This window comes from Heterodontus francisci, chromosome 3 (assembly GCF_036365525.1).
Source record: "Heterodontus francisci isolate sHetFra1 chromosome 3, sHetFra1.hap1, whole genome shotgun sequence".
Lineage (NCBI taxonomy): Eukaryota > Metazoa > Chordata > Chondrichthyes > Heterodontiformes > Heterodontidae > Heterodontus > Heterodontus francisci.
Window position 1 is genome coordinate 169,430,565 of NC_090373.1, and position 15,966 is coordinate 169,446,530.

Consider the following 15,966-nt stretch of genomic DNA (forward strand, 5'->3'; position numbering starts at 1 on the left):
TGGAGAAAGAAATAGACAAGTTGCAAAAAAAGGTTTTGGATTGGGGGAGAGCGAATTTTAGTAAAATAAGGCAGGATCTGGCCAAGGTAGACTGGAAAGAGTGACTTGTCGGGAAATCTACAGAAGAGCAGTGGGGGGCATTCAAAAAGGAAATGGGGAGGGTACAGGCCCAACATGTTCCCTCTAGGGTAATAGGTAGGAGCAACAAGCCCAGAGAACCATGGATGACCAGAAACATTCAAGGTATGATGAGAAGGAAAAGAGAGGCTTTTAGCAAATACAAGGAGAGAAAATCAATGGAAGCATTAGTGGAGTACAGAAAGTGTAGGATGGAGCTTAAGAAAGCAATTAGGAGAGCAAAGAGGGGATATGAGAAAGCTCTGGCTGATAAAAGTAGGGAAAATCCCAAGATATTCTATAAGTATATCAATGGGAAGAGGATAACCATGGAAAGAGTAGGACCCATTAGGGACCAAGGGGCAAATTTGTGGGTGGAGCCAGAGGACATTGGTAGGGTGAAAAATGAATGATTCACACAAGAGAATGAGGATGTAAATATGGAAATTAGAGAGAGAGACTGTGAGGTTCTTGAGCAAATTGTCATAGGGAGTGACAAGGTATTGGAGGTTTTGGAAGGCTGAAAAGTGGACAGATCTCCAGGTCCAGACGATTTGTGTCCCAGGATGCTGTGGGAGGCGAGGGTGGAGATTGCAGGGGCTCTGACCCTAATTTTTAATTCCTCTCTGGTCACGGGGGAGGTGCCAGAGGACTGGAGAACAGCTAATGTGGTCCCACTATTTAAGAAAGGTTGTAGAGATAAGCCAGGGAACTACAGACCAGTGAGTCTCACGTCAGTGGTCTGGAAACTATTGGAGAAAATTATGAAGGAGAGAATCTGTCTCCACTTGGAGAGGCAAAATTTGGTTAGGAATAGTCAGCATGGCTTTGTCAGAGGGAGGTCATGCCTAACAAATTTGATTGAATTTTTTGAGCATGTGACCAGGTGTATAGATGAGGGTAGTGCAGTTGATGTAGTTTACATGGATTTCAGCAAAGCCTTTGACAAGGTCCCACATGGGAGACTTATCATGAAAGCAAATGCACATGGGATACAAGGTAACTTGATAAAGTGGATTCAAAATTGGCTTAGCTGGAGGAGACGAGAGTGATGACAGACGGCTGTTTTAGTGACTGGAAGCCTGTGTCCAGTCGCGTACCACAGGGATCTGTGCTGGGTCCCCTATTGTTTGTCATTTATATAAACGACATAGATGACTATGTGGGGGGTAAGGATCAGTAAGTTCGCGGATGACACAAAGATTGGCCGAGCGGTTAACAGTGAGGGGGAGTGTCTTAGGTTACAGGAAGATATAGACGGGATGGTCAAATGGGCAGAAAAGTGGCAGATGGAATTTAACACTGAAAAGTGGGAGGTGATACACTTTGGAAGGAGTAATGTGACACGGAAGTATTCAATGAATGGCCTGACACTGGGAAGTTCCGAGGAACAAAGGGACCTTGTTTGTCCATAGATCTCTGAAGGCAGAAGGGCAGGTTAATAGGGTGGTGAAAAAGGCATATGGGACACTTGCCTTTATCAATCGAGGCATAGATTACAAAAGCAGGGAGGTCATGTTGGAGTTGTGCAGAACTGTGTGCAATTCTGGTCGCCACATTATAGGAAGGATGTGATTGCATTGGAGGGGGTGCAGAGGCGATTCACCAGGATGTTGCCTGGGATGGAACATTTAAGCTATGAAGAGAGGTTGGATAGGCTTGGGTTGTTTTCGCTGGAGCAGAGAAGACTGAGGGGTGACCTGATCGCGGTGTACAAGATTATGAGGGGCATGGACAGGGTGGATAGGGAGCAGCTGTTCCCCTTAGTTGAAGGGTCAGTTACGAGGGGTCACAAGTTTAAGGTGAGGGGTGGGAGGTTTAAGGGAGATTTGAGGAAGAACTTTCTTACCCAGAGGGTGGTGACGGTCTGGAATGCCCTGCCTGGGAGGGTGGTAGAGGCAGGTTGCCTCACATCCTTTAAAAAGTACCTGGATGAGCACTTGGCACGTCATAACATTCAAGGCTATGGGCCAAGTGCTGGCAAATGGGATTAGGTAGACAGGCCAGGTGTTTTAATGCATCGGTGCAGACTCGATGGGCCGAAGGGCCTCTTCTGCACTGTATTATTCTGTTATTCTGTGATTCTGAGTTATACAGGGCATTGGTGAGACCACACCTCCAATACTGTGTTCAGTTTTAGTCTCCTTATTTAAGGAAGGATGTAAATACATTGGAGGCGGTTCAGAGGAGGTTTACTAGATTGATACCTGGAATGCGCGGGTTGTCTTTTGAGTAAAGGTTGGACAGACTGGGCTTTTTTTCACTGGAGTTTAGAAGAGTGAGGGGAGACTTGGTTGAAGTTTATAAAATCCTCAATGGCGTTGACAAGGTGGATGTGGAAAGTATGTTTCCTCTTGTGGGTGAGTCCAGAACTAGGGGTCACTGTTTTAAAATTAGGGGTCACCCTTTTAGGACAGAGATGAGGAGAAATTTTTTCTCTCAGAAGGTTGTGTGAATTTGGAATTCTCTGCCTCAGAAGGTGGTGGAGGCGGGAACATTGAATATTTTTAAGGTGGAGGTAGATAGATTTTTGTTAGGCAAGGAAATCAAGGGGTATTGGGGGTAGATGGGAGTGTGAAATTCGAGGCACAAACAGATCAGCTAGGATCTTATTGAATGGCGGAGCAGGCTCAAGGGGCCGAATGACCTACTTCTGCTCCTAATTCGTATGTTTGTATGTCTGGGAACTCTGCTCTTGGCTAGGGTCCCATTGTCCACTTGATTAAGGCTCATCTCTACCATTTGAATATCTTAGGTGATTGCCTTGATGCCTTGCTAATGCGGACAGGATATGTGATCCACTCATATTCTCCAGGTCATTGTCCTTGATGGGTCTTTGCAGACATGATGTCTCCATCTCAATGGATTGGAATGTGGAAGGTACAATGTTGCAAATTGGAGTAGCCATCTTTAGCTGCTAACTCAAGTCACCTTCAGTCTCTGTTTTTTAAAATTCAATTTGGGTTTCCAGCCAGTGGATTAAAAATCATCATTTGACATAAAGCACATTTTTGTGATGCTCATCCATGACAGGAAGTTGTGGGAGAGCGTCAAATGCAGACGGGGAGATGTCCAGCTCGCAGGAGTACAGCTCACAGTAGTGTTCAGCCCAGCAGGACATCAGTTTACTTCCGTCAGTGAGGACTTCACCATCTGCTGATTTCAGGGGAGTAACTTTGGTGATGGCAGGGCCAATCACCTCCTTGATTCGTTTGTACATAGCTCGTAGATTTCCTTTGTCAGATGCAGTTTGGATTTCTTGACATAAGCTGATCCAGTGTTTGTTTGCGCAGTATCTCCCTGTCCTTTGCACTGCCGTCTTGGCTTTTTTCAAGTCATGCAGTATCTTAGCTGTTGGGTTTATGTTGTGCATCAATGACAGATATCATTTCAGCTGAGTAGGTCTCAAGCCAGCCCTTATTGTGGGTTCTGACTTTACCAAATGATGCTTCTGCTGCTTCATCGATGATTGAACTTAGTGACTTCCAAGCTTCATCGATGCCAGCATCGGTGCTTCCCGTTAAGGCTTTAGTAGGGAGTAAGCGTTCTGGCGACAGTGCAAAGTGCTGGTATTTGGCATCATTCCTCCTTTAAAGCAATCTTATCTTTTTGATCAAGCTTCTGGTCAGCTGCCTTAATATTTCCCTATGTGGTCCAGTGTCAAATGTTGTTTGATAATGCTCCTGTGAAGTTCTTTGGGCCTTTTTTAAACTATGTTAAAGGCACTGCATAAATACAAGTTGTGCTGTTGATCACTAAATGAATTACTTCATATAAATCCTACTCTCACTATTTAATTTAAAGTAATATTCTAGAACTAACTTCTCCATTCCCTTAGCTGTCTTGTATAGCAACAAGGTATGCCCTTTCCGGACTGAAAAACCTAAATTTCACCCCCAGTAAGTTGTGCCATATGAGGCAGAGCTGCTGCAAATTACAGTAAGCATTTATTTTTATTTAGAGATACAGCACTGAAACAGGCCCTTCGGCCCACTGAGTCTGTGCCGACCAACAACCACCCATTTATACTAATCCTACAGTAATCCCATATTCCCTACCAGCTACCTACACTAGGGGCAATTTATAATGGCCAATTTACCTACCATCTGCAAGACTGGAAGAGTCAGGCAGGATGGTGTCCAATTGCGGTGGGATTGTCCAGATAAGCACTTATTATGATTTTTTTTTGATTAGATTAGATATACAGCACTGAAACAGGCCCTTCGGCCCACCGAGTCTGTGCCGAACATCAACCACCCATTTTCTTCTAATCCTACACTAATCCCATATTCCCAACAAACATCCCCACCTATCCCTATATTTCCCTACCACCTACCTATACTAGTGACAATTTATAATGGCCAATTTACCTATCAACCTGCAAGTCTTTTGGCTTGTGGGAGGAAACCGGAGCACCCGGGGAAAACCCACGCAGTCACAGGGAGAACTTGCAAACTCCGCACAGGCAGTACCCAGAATCGAACCCGGGTCCCTAGAGCTGTGAGGCTCGGTGCTAACCACTGCGCCACAGTGCCACCCATTGCCTAAGACAACTGAGGTTTTAACAAAGAGGCTATAATCTCCAGACCACATCCAGTCAGTAAACATCAGGTACCATCAAATCTACTTCGTCCTTCAATTTTTAGGCATTGGCTCCTGCCAGGCTCGCAATGCAATGTTAGTCTCTTCTAGAGAGGTATTAAAGAGCTCTGAGGTGTTTAGTTCAACAGAGCAACAACTTACAAAATACAAATAAAAGCAAATGTGGCAAATCTAAAACAAAACAATAAAGAAAATGATGAAAACCACAGCAAACCAGCTAGTCAGAGCAGACAACTCAATGCCTCAACTTGAGTATTGTGTCCAATTTTGGGCACTGCAATTTATGAAGTATGTGAAGGCTTTGCAGAGGGTGCAGAGGAAATTTGTGGAATTTCAGTTATGTGGAGAGACTAGAGAAGGTGAAATTGTTTTCATTAAAGCACAGGTTAAAAGGAGATTTAATAGAGGTGTTCAAGATCGTAAAGGGTTTTGATAGAGTTGATAGGGAGGAACTGTTTCCACTGGCAGTAGGGTCAATCAACAAAGATAACTGTCAAAAGATCCAGGGCGATAAAGAATTCTTTTTATGCACTATATTGTTATGTTCTGGAATGCACTGCCTGAAGGAATGGTGGAAGCAGATTCTATAATAACTTTCAAAACAAAATTGGATACATACTTGAACAGGACTTTTTTGCAGACCAATGGGAAAAGAGCAGGGGAGTGGGACTAATTGAATAGCTCTTTCAAAGAGCTGGAACAGGCACAATGGGCCAAATGGCCTTCTTGTGCGCTGTATGATCCTATCTGTACATCAGACACCTCAAAGCCCTGGAGAGATTTTACCAGTGGTGCCTCCACAAGATCCTGCAAATTCGGAGGCAGGACAGGTGCTCCAATATTAGTGTCATCTCTCCAGCCAACATCCAGAGTATCAAGACACTGGTCATGGCTAGTTAGTTACGCTGGGCTGGCCACATCTCCACATGCCTGACACAAGAGTCCCAAAACAAACTTTCCACTGCCAGCTCCATCACGGCAAGAGGCTACAAGGAGGGCACCAAAGGAAACACTGCAAAATTGTCCTTAAAGTTTCCCTGAAAAAATGTGACATCTCCACTGATTCGTGGGAATCTCTTGCCCGAGACCACCCTAAATGGAGAAGAAGGATCCATGAAAGTGCCAGCCAGTTCGAACAACGTTGACATGCCCAGGCAGCGACCAAATGCAAACAGAGAACGGAGCGTTCAAAAATTCAATCATCCGATTCACTCATCAAACACCACCTGCCCCACCTGTGGAAGAGTGTGCAGATACAGAATTGGACTATTCAGTCACCTAAGGATTTACAACCCTACAGTGGAAGAAAGTCATCCTCATTTCCGAGGGACTGCCTAAGAAGAAGACGACAAACCTATGTCAAAAACTTCTGTGGCCACTATTCATCAGGGAATCAAATAATACTGATTTAATGAAAGCTCCTCAAAAGGGTAAAATGAATTCTAACATGATGAACCTATTTAGCCACAGTTTGAGTTGCTCATAATGAGTTTAATCTTGTTCCTCTGTTTCTGTACTCAATCATTTCTCACTGTCCTAATATGCGTTGTAAAAAAAAGTTTTTGTTGAAACAACAAAGCTGAGAGCTCTTCAATAGCAAAGTGGATAAAAGTATTTCACTATCTTTGTTCCAGTTGGTTGTGTATGGGAGTGGCATCTGGATTTGCTAAGGTTTGCATTACTGGGAGTGTTTATGTGACAATTTGGAAATACTGACTTAAACAAGAAAAACTGCAAATGATGGAATTGTAAAATAAAAACAGAAAGCACTGGTACATATAGCATCTGTAAAGAGAAAAGACAGTTCTATGCTGAGCTAGTTAATCTCAGTAGGGCAGCAGTTGAGATGCTATTATTGGCCTCAATAGCCTTAGGTTAGAGGGTGGATAAAAATCAGCAAGGTTCCTGATTGCTATCCAGGGATAGTGTATGTGGACAATTTGCAATAGAATAACCTGCCAATTCCAACTGCCTCACGATAAAGAAGGAGCACATGGGACCAGAGGGTTGCCAGTACCAATGGAATGGTACTGGAGCAGGAATCACAACCTCGAGAGGAAGGAGGGGTGGGGAGGGAAGGGGATAAATAGGTTGCAATAAAAAAGTTAAATTACAACATTAAGAAAAAGCAAGTCATGCAGCTGACAGCTCTCAAGCAACATAATGAAAAATATATTTGAAACAAAATACAGTTTCCTTCTTTCTTGAAGGCATTGATTCCTTGCTGGAGTACAGTTTTACAGGCACCAATCACCATTGATATCTCATTCAAATATCATTACTTGCATAAGCCTTGCAATTTTTTTTTATTCATTCATGGGATGTGGGAGTCGCTGGCTCGGCCAGCATTTTTTGCCCATCCCTAATTGCCCACGAGAAGGTAGTGGTGAGCTGCCTTCTTGAACCACTGCAGTCCATGTGGGGTAGGGACACCCAGAGTGCTGTTAGGAAGGGAGTTCCAGGATTTTGACCCAGCGACAGTGAAGGAACAGCGATATAGATCTGGTTAGGATGGTGTGTGGCTTGGATGGGAACTTGCAGGTGTTGGCATTCCCACGCATCTACTGCCCTTGTACTTCTAGGTGGTAGAGGTCGTGGGTTTGGAAGGTGCTGTCTAAGTAGCCTTGGTGTGTTGCTGCAGTGCATCTTGTAGATGGTACACACTGCTACCACTGTGTGTTGGTGGTGGAGGGAGTGAATGTTTGTGGATGGGGTGCCAATCAAGCAGGCTGCTTTGTCCATAACCATAGCATACAAAGCTATGGGCCTAGTGCTGGAAAATGGGATTAGAATAGATAGGTGCTTGATGGCTGGCACTGAAATGATGGGCCGAAGGGCCTGTTTCTGTGCTATATAAATCTATGACTCTATGACTCTTTGTACTGGTTCATGGAGCCTTTGCAATGAGTGTACTATTCAGGCACTGTGGTAAGGGAAATATTTTTAAATGGAAGGAGTGATAGCATGGACATCATTCTCCTGTGGTCAGAACTATACAAGAATGAAGGTGAAGCATATTATGTCTCTGCTTATAAGAACATAAGAAATAGGAGCAGGAGTAGGCCATTCGGCCACTCAATCATGCCCGCCATCCAATAAGATCATGGCTGATCTGCCCCAGATCTCAATTCCTCTTTTGTGCCAGCTCCTCATAGCCCTCAACTCCCTGATATTTCAAAAATCTATCTACCTCCTCTTTAAATATTTTGTAATCTAGCCTCCACAACTCTCTGGGGTACAGAAATCCAGACATTCATTACCCTCTGAGAGAAGAAATTCCTTCACACTCAGTTTTAAATGAGCGTCCCCTTATTCTGCAACAATGTCCCCTAGTTCAAGATTCCCACACTAGTAGAAACATCTTCTCAACATCCACCCTGTCAAGCCCCCTCAGAATCTGGTACTTTTCAATAAGATCACCCTTCATTCTTTTAAAAGCTAATGAATAAAGGTCTAACCTGTTTAGCCATTCTTGATAAGTCAACCCCTTCATCACAGGAATGAGCCTAGTGAATCTCTTTTGAACTGTCTCCACTGCCAGTATATACTTTCTTAAATACAGGGACCAAAACTGTACACAGTACTCCAGGTGCGGCCTCACCAACACCCTGTACAGTTGTAAAAAGATTTCCCTATTTTTAAACTCTAACCTCCTAGCAATAAAGGCCAAAATTCCATTTGCCTTCTTAATTACTTGCTGCATCTGCATGCTAACATTGTGTTTCATGCACAAGAACACCCAGATCCCTCTGTGCTGCAATTTTTTGGAGTCTCTCTCCATTTAAATAGCCTGCCTTTTGATTCTTCCTACCAAAGTGCATGACCTCACACTTTCCTACATTAAACTCCATCTGCCAAGTTTTTGCCCATTCACTCAACCTATCTATATCCCCTTGCAGATTCTTTATGTCCTCATCACAACATGCCTTCCTACCTATTTTTGTATCGTCAGCAAATTTGGATATATTACACTCTGCCCCCTCCTCCAAGTCATTAATATAGACAGTAAATAATTGAGGCTCTAGGACTGATCCTTGTGGCACTCCACTAGTTACGTCTTTCCAACCTGAAAAAGACCCATTAATCCCAACTCTCTGACTTCTGTGAGTTAACCAATCCTCAAACCATGCTAATACATTACCCTCAATACTGTGAGTTCCTGTCTTGTGCAATAATCGTTTATGTGGCACCTTATCGAATGCATTCTGAAAATCCAAATACACTACATCTACCTGTTCCCTTTTATCAACTCTGCTTGTTATATCCTCAAAGAACGCGAGCAAATTTGTCAAATACGTTGACCCTGTTTGATTGCGTTAAACTTTTCTAAATGTCCTATTTCTTCCTTAATAATGGACTCTGGCATTTTCCCAATGGCCAAAGTTAGGCTGACTGGCCTATAGTTTCCTGCTTTTTGTCTCCCTCCCTTTTTGAACAGAGGAATCACATTAACGGTTTTCCAATACGCTGGGACCCTCCCAGAATCCAGTGAGTTCTGGAATATTTCGACCAATGCCTTCACTATCTCTGCAGCCACTTTCTTTAAAACCTTTAAATGGAGGCCATTAGGTCCTGGCGCCTTGTCTGCCTTTAGTCCCATTAGTTTGTCAAATACTTTCCCCCTCGTGATAGAGACTGTTACAAGATCTTTCCTCATATTAGCTCCTTGCTTATCTGATATCTGTGGGATGCTTATAGTCCTCCACTGTGAAGACCGATGCAAAATATTGGTTTAAATTATCTGCTATTTCCCTGTTCCCTGTTATCAAATCTCCAGTCGCATCCTCCAAGAGTCTCACGCTCACTTTAGCTACTCTCTTTCTTTTTATATACCTGTAGAAATTCATGCTGTTTGTTTTTATATTTCTTGCCAATTTACTTTCATAATCAACTTTCTCCCTCTTTATTTAGCTTTTTAGTCATCCGCTGCTGGTTCCTGAAAAATTCCCAATCCTCTGGCCTACCACTAGTTTTCGCCGCTTTGTATGCCTTAATTTTTGATTGGATACTCTCCATCGCCTTTGTTAACCGCGGGTGGTTCATCCTTCTCATCGAGTCCTTCTTTTTGACTGGGATAAATTTTTGCTGACATTATGAAATATCTGCTTAAATGTCTCCCATTGCTCATCCACTGACCTTCCCCTTAGCCTATTTTCCCAGCCCGCTTTAGACAACTCTTTCTTCATACCTCTGTAATTACCCTTGTTTAAGTTGAGGACACTTGTTTGAAACCCGAGTTGCTCACCCTCAAATTGAATTTGAAATTCTACCATGTTGTGATCGCTACCCCCTAGAGGATCCTTAACTACGATATCTCTTATTAATCCTACCTCATTACACATTACTAGATCTAAAATAGCCAGTTGCCGGGTAGTTCTGCAATGTATTGCTCTAAGTAACAATCCCTGATGCACTCTATAAATTCGTCTTCCATGTTACCTCTGCCAATCTGATTTGTCCAGTCAATATGCAGATTAAAATCACCCATGGGAATTGTAGCACCCTTCTTACATGCATCTATTGTTTCCTGATTTATACTTTGTCCTACAGTGAGGCAACTCATCGGGGGCCTATAGGCGACTCTCACTCATGCCTTCTTCCCTTTGCTATTCCTTATTTCCACCCAAACTGATTCCACATCACAATCTATTACACCTATATCACTACTCACCACCGCACTGATACCTTCCCTTATTAACAAAGCTACCCCACCTCCTTTTCCTTTTTGCCTATTTTTCCGGAACGTCGAATACCCTTGAATATTGAGTTCCCAGTCTTGATCACCCTGCAACCACATCTCTGTAATAGCTATCAAGTCATATTCATTTATTTCTATTTGTGCCGTCAACTCATCTATCTTGTTACAAATGCTGTGTGCATTCAGATAAAGAGCCTAAAGCTTTGACTTTTTACCATTATTATTCATTCTGGTTCTAATTTATGCTGCATTCTTCTGCTTATATTTTCTGCCCCATCCTATCACACTTTGATTACCGTTCGCCACTTCACTACGCTGAACCTCTGCTCTCTCATTTCTTTTTGATTTTTTAAACTTCCCTTCAATTGAACCCTCCCCCCACTAATTAGTTTAAAGTCCTATCTACAACCCTAGTTATACGATTCGCCAGGACACTGGTCCCAGCATGGTTCAAATGCAGCCCATCCCAACGGACCATCTCTCTCCTTCCCCAGTACTGGTGCCAGTGTCCCATGAATTGGAACCCATTTCTCCCACACCAATCTTTGAGTCACGCATTTACCTCTCTAATCTTATTTACCCTATGCCAATTTGCATGTGGCTCAGGTAGTATTCCGGAGATTATTACCTTTGAGGTTCTGCTTTTTAATTTGGCCTCGAGCTGCTCATAGTCCCTCAGCAGAACCTCTTTCCTAGTCCTACCTATGTCGTCAGTACCTACGTGGACCACGACAACTGGATCCTTCCCCTCCCACTCCAAGTTCCTCTCTAGCCGATAAGAGATGTCCTTAACCTTGGCACCAGGTAGGCAACACAGTCTTTGGGACTCTCTATCTTTTCTGCAGAGAACAGTATCTATTCCCCAGCTATGCCATCCCCTATTACTGCTACATTTCTCTTTTCCCCCCGCACTTGAATGGCACTCTGAACCACAGTGCTGTGGTCAGTTCGCTCATCCTCCCTGCAGTCTGTGCCCTCGTCCACACTGGGAGCAAGAACATGTACCTATTGGATAAGGGCACTAACTGAGGCTCCTCCAAAGCTAAATTCTGTATCCCCATACCTGCCTCACTCGCAGTCACATCCTCCTGCCCCTGACTCTGGGCCAAATTTGATGTAATTAATCAAAGGGGTGTGACTGTCTCCTGAAACACAGTGTCCAGGTAACTCTCCCCCTCCCTGATGTGTCGCAGTGTCCGCAGCTTGGACTCCCGCTCAACTCTGAGCCGAAGGTCATCGAGCAGCCAACATCTGCTGCAGATGTGGTCACCATGGATTGCACCGGCGTCCACCAGCTGCCACATACTGCAGCTGCAACACATCGCCTGCCCAGCCATCTCTATTCAATTTAATTAATTAATTTGGATGTTAAATATTTGTATGGTTGATGTTATGTTTAAATTAAATTAAATTAAATTAAAAGTATATGTTTAAACAATCAATTGTAGTTAATATGTCTAGTCCTGCTCTGTGTTTATATTCTTATTATAACACTCACTGTTAACTCCCATGATTGAAAAAATTTCAATTACCCAGCTCTTAATTTGAACCAATACCCTCCCTGCTGGTCTCTCTCTCTCCATATATGGTAAATTATAAAATCCGCCTGAGTTTTCAGTTTTTATACTAATGAATCGATCAAGTCTTATTTTATATTTGATTAACTTAGATTAAATTAAAAGCTTACTGGTATGCTGACCCTGGCCTGCTATCTATAGATAGGACAAACTGATGCGGCATCTTATGCTTATTCCTTTTAAATTAGATACAGAGGCTTCAGGTAAAAGGGATTTTAAAAAAGTATTAGCCAAATTAATCACTGTAATTAATTTAAATATATTACTTAGGTATGCAAACAATGGTGTTATGGAATGTGGAGTTCTGTCCTTCTTAACCTTTGCCTGCACATGTGCTGCCAAATTCTTTGATGTTGCATGGCAGATGTCTATTCTTCCTTCTCTTTGGTATATCATTTTCTTGTCTGCGACAGCCCCTTAGGCATGAATGGTGCCTGCTTTGCTTAGTGTCTTGATATGCCTCATTTGACAAGAAACAGCAACATTAAAATAACACTGGCATCTTATTTTTCTAGCCTCTGGACAGTTTGCATTGCTCAGCAATCAAACTGAAATCTGTTGGGATCACTTTGAATATGCAAGACATTCCATTCCATTTGACACTTTATAGCTTGCCATCCCCACAGAACATACATAGATATCTCATCCAGCCCCCATATCTCCAACATTCATCTGTTCTGGTAAGCAGGTGGGGCGGTTGGTAAAAAAACAGTATTTTGTGTTAAATTCATTTTCTTTTATTTCCCTACCTCAAATATGTGCTGTGCTCCAGGTACCCCAACCTGCCCCCACCACCCTGATTCTGTTGTCACTATCTGTCCACCAGATCTGTTTCTCAACACTTTGCATTGCCTTTTTAATGGCCTGCTAGTAATAGATCCATTTTTGAGAGAAATTATTTATCACGTTCTTCCATAAAATATTCCACCACTGACTGAAGCATCGGTTTCAATCCCTGAACCCTATTTATAGCTATAGATAAATTCATGGGACTCCTTGTCATATTTAGTTTGTATTTGAGAAATGGGCCATATAGTGTTAGTTGTGGCTCAGTAGTCGCACTCTTACCGCTGAGACATAACATTATGGATTCAAGTCCCATCCCAGAGATTTCAGTGTAAAGTCCAGTCGGTCAGTCTCTCTCTCGGTCGGTCTCTCTCTGTGTCTCGGTCGGGGTCTCTCGCTCTCTCTCTCCCTCCCTCTCGGTCAGTCTCTCTCTCAGTCGGTCTTTCTCACTCTCGGTCGGTCTCTCTCTCTCGGTCGGTCTCTCTCTCTTTCGGTGTCTCTCGGTTGGTCTCTCTCTGCCTCTCTCGCTCAGTCTGTCTCTGTCTCAGTCAGTCTCTCTCTCTCATTCCCGGTCGAGGTCTGTCGCTCTCTCTCTCTCTTTCGGTCTGTCTCTCTCGGTCGGTCTTTCTCTTGTTCGTTCTCTCGGTCGGTCTTTCTCTCGCTCTCTCTCTCTGTCAGTCTGTCTCTTGCTCGATCGCTCTCTCTCGCTCTGTGTGTGTGTGTGTCTCTCTCTCTCTCTCTCGGTCTCTCTTGGGGTGGAAATAACAGTCAAACAGGAATGTTCTGTTGAGATTTGGACTTTCAAGTATGCATTTTCATGTTTCGGTAAAATGTTAAGTTGGAAATATAAGTGCTTCCAAATTGTAGTAAGTTAGTAGTGTTTTGCTTTGCTTAATTCTTGTAAAGTTTTTTTGTTTAAAATGTGAAATTTGTGGCGTGAAATTCTTTCAGTAATAACTGTGAGTTCGTCTTCCTCTTTTTGAAAGTTAATGGTCCCTAAAGGGATCGTAACACTTCCTACACTTTACACATCTATAATTTTTACAATTTCTACTTCTATTTTTGAACAAAAGTGTACTCTCTATTAACATTTCATGATTGCTCTTAAACCTTCTAACAGGAACTTAGGAACAGTAGTGGGCCATTTAGCCCCTTGAGTCTGTTCCACAATTCAGTGAGATCATGGCTAATCTGTGACCGAACACCTATATCTATCTGCCTTTGCCCATTATCCCTTAATACCTTTGACTAACCAAAATCTACCAATTTCAGTTTTAAAACTAACAATTGATACAGCATCAATTGCCATTTGTGGAAGAGAGTGAAGGAGTGTTTCCTAATTTCACTCTGGAAAGGTCTAGTTCTGAATATTTTAACTATTGTCCTAGACTCCCCAAATAGTGGAAATAGTTCCTCCCAATCTACCATATCTGTTCACCTTAATATCTTGAAAATTATAATTAAATCACTCAACCTTCCAAATTCCAAGGAAGACAACCCTAGTTTAATCTCTCCACACAGCTTAACCCTTGGAGTCCAGGTTTCATTCCAGTAAATCTATGCTACACTCCCTCCAAGGCCAAAATATCTTTCCTGAGGTGCACCCAGAACAGCTCACAGTACTCTAGATATAAATGCCACAGCTTTAGTGGTGTATGTGTGCATACAGCACCTTGTAGATCCCACACTCCTGATTCCATGTTTGAATCCCTCTACTCAGGTTTCTGCCCGTCACTTTCATATTTCAATGTGTGTGTTAATGCTTTACTTCATTACTGGTTATGTCTTGTTTTATAATAAACCGATAATTTTGTTGTTTATTAAAGAAACCTGGTTGGTGTATTTTATTCGGGGATAAAGAGTATATGATTGACTGCATCGGTAACTGGGTAAACATTTCAATATATGTTGTGATCTATGGAGAAATGGAACTAGAAAAGACAATGCACTCCTCCCACCTCAGTTGTAACAACTCGCAACAAGTCCCCTATCATTCCTGTGCTGACCTACATTGGCTCCCAGTCAAGCAACATCCTGTTTTAAACATTCTCATCCTTATTTTCAAATCCCTCCATGGCCTCACCCCTCCCTATTGCTGTAATCTCCTCCAGCGCCACAACCCTTCAAGATATCTGCACTCCTCTAATTCTGGCCTCTTGTGCATCCCTGATTTTAATCACTCCACCATTGGTGGCTATGCCTTCAGTTGCTTAGGCCCCAAGCTCTGGCATTCCCTCCCTACACCACTCCACCTCATCTTCTTCCTTTAAGACACACCTTAAACCTACCTTTTTGACCAAGCTTTTAGTCATCTGCTCTAATATGTCCTTTGGTGGCTTGGTGTCATATTTCATTTCATAATGCTCCTGTCAAATGCTTTGGGACGTTTTATTTCCTTAAAGGCACTATGTAAATATAAGAAGTTGTTGCTGCCTGTAGTTGTTTTATTGGGGCTTGCTGAGTTTCAAATTACAGAAGAATGGTGCCTGGCTTTACAGTGCTAAAACTGATTCAGTTTTGCTAATAAAAACAGAAAGTTCTGGAAATACTCTGCTTTTCTCTCCACAGATACCGTCAGACCTGCAGAGTTAACGTTTCAGGTCTGTGACCTTTCATCACCTGTTCTGATGAAAGGTCACAGACCTGAAACGTTAACTCTTCCTTTCTCCGCAGATGTTGCCAGACCTGCTGAGTATTTCCAGCACTTTCTGTTTTTATTGCAGATTTCCAGCATCCGCAGTATTTTGCTTTCAATTTTGCTAATGGCAGAATTGTAGGCTCATGGTCTTCAATTCTGATACTGGGATAATGGAACCAGTTTTAGTGATGTAAATGCAATGACCTAGTGCACAAAAGCTCACCCATGAACTAAACAAACACCAAAAAACAATGCCAGATAGCTTGACCAGGAACCTCCTGGATGCTTTCAATGTACAGTGGAACCTGGGCCTATCACATTACATTACCTCCATCATCAAAGGTTGATGCTGGGGTGTGTCTGAGCATTGCAGTGTCCACCTAAAATGCAGTACCATTCCATCATATATTCCTCTGATGTTTCCGGTGTCTGAGGCCAGCTGAATATGACTGCACAGGTGTTGCCAGTAGTCATTTGTGCAGCGCTTCTGGCTGTTTTAAGTGCTACGGATGTTAACTCGCTGGGGGCTTTCTTGTAGTTAGTACAGG